The sequence below is a fragment of the Myotis davidii genome, unplaced genomic scaffold (assembly GCF_000327345.1).
Source record: "Myotis davidii unplaced genomic scaffold, ASM32734v1 scaffold149, whole genome shotgun sequence".
Lineage (NCBI taxonomy): Eukaryota > Metazoa > Chordata > Mammalia > Chiroptera > Vespertilionidae > Myotis > Myotis davidii.
The window spans coordinates 68,302-70,073 of record NW_006352194.1 but is presented as its reverse complement, the minus strand read 5'-3'; the positions used below and the strand labels follow the sequence as shown (position 1 = coordinate 70,073).

General features: G+C 38.3%; 1 protein-coding gene and 1 pseudogene across 1 annotated transcript in view; both read left to right on the top strand.

The window, feature by feature from the left end:
* Positions 1-758, top strand: part of LOC102766040 — a 1,365-nt pseudogene extending 607 nt beyond the window's left edge.
* Positions 1-1,772, top strand: part of PHACTR4 (phosphatase and actin regulator 4) — a 75,125-nt gene that overhangs the window by 32,257 nt on the left and 41,096 nt on the right. The gene's annotated exons all lie outside the window — the stretch shown is intronic.

Here is a 1,772-nt window from a genome sequence, read left to right as displayed (position 1 = left end):
TGGTGAAGTACCTGTTCAGGGTTTTGCTCATTTTTTCTACCGGGGTATCTATTCCCTGATTTCTTTAGTAGGCTTAGTATTTCTCCTCTATTCAACCATTGTTCCTTATGAATAAATATCTTCTATAAATATCTCCTATATATTCTTTTTTTAAATATATTTTATTGATTTTTTACAGAGAGGAAGGGAGAGGAATAGAGAGTTAGAAACATCGATGAGAGAGAAACATTGACCAGCTGCCTCCTGCACACCTCCTACTGGGGATGTGCCCGCAACCCAGGTACATGCCCTTGACCGGAATCGAACTTGGGACCCTTCAGTCCGCAGTCTGACGCTCTATCCACTGAGCCAAACCGGTTTCGGCGTAAGCAAACATATTAAGAACAGTATGCCGTATATGCCAGGTCCCTTGAAACAGCAAGGATGGACCGGCTCCCAGCACCTTACAACAGAGATTGGATTAAAGAGAAGATCTATGAGCTCCTTTGTCGATAGGCCCAAGAGGCTGGGAAATAGTTGTGTTGCAAGCATTTGGAGTTGGGGGTGGGCTTGGAACACAGGTGTGTACAGCTATCTGTAGTGGAAGTTTTGTATTATAGTAATCCTGTTTCCATTTTGGTACACTCTAGCCAGGATTGAATGTGTTAGATGAAATGTGAGGATCTTGTTCAACTGGATTCCCATCACCCCCTTTTTCTCTCTCTCTCTCTCTCTTTTTTTCTTTTTACTTAAACATTGTTATGATGACTTAGAAGGAAGTTTTTCTTTGTCAGTTAATGTTGATTCCAATTCTTTGTATCTGCTTTATAACATTCACTGTACTAACCTTTCTTCAAATGGGGGTAGAGTGACAGTTTAATTATGTGCTAAGATAAAGTCGTAGTGAAAAACAAATAAATGTCCTTTATTTGTTAAAATAAAGGAAGGAAAGAAGGAAGGAAGGAAGGAAGGAAGGAAGGAAGGAAGGAAGGAAGGAAGGAAGGAAAATTTGAGCCAGTTCTTAAAGGATTAGTAGGTGTTTCCTACATGGATCTGGGAAAGAAATTTCACGCCAAGGGAACAATTTCTACAAGTAGATGAGACCATGAAGTGTTTACAAATGACTAGCAAGGCTTTCTAATTTCCACATGAATTTTTAGACACAGGTTATTAGTTGGAGGATATCTCCTAAACTACCCTGAGCCAACTAGATTAGATTAGAATTAGATCATGGGGTACAGAATAGGAAACTGCTCCTTCCCCCAGTTATAAATGCAAAAGTTGAAAATTAGTCTCTTACTTGAATATGGACCTGTGTGGCCTTTTAATAATTTCTGTTGGTCAACCTTTCCTAGAGGAAAGTCACTTTTCCCGTACCTCCCACTAGAGCTCTCTTCCTTGAGATATCTCACGCAATAAGAAAATAGTATGCCGAATTAAGCTGAGAGAGATGTGACTCAAATAGCTAAAAGCTTACTCTTCTAGGTAATCCAATTTATATTGGGACTTTAGCATAAAGCATATTTAAATGAAAATTCTCTTCTGATTGATCTTGTAAACTGTTGACTGAAAATATAAAGCATGTTTTTATGTTAGAGTATGATATGATATGCTTGCCAACAGAAAGTTGTCACTAAAGGTTCTGTGTGCTCAGCTCTTTGTAGGTTACATGCAGTGTTTACAAATAGTTTTTAATAAAATGAGGCTCTGGTTAGAGGGCTTCAAGTGCTGTCTTAATCTAAGCTATACTTAAATTTCTTTACCTGTTAACCTTTATTTGTATAAGGCCTGCT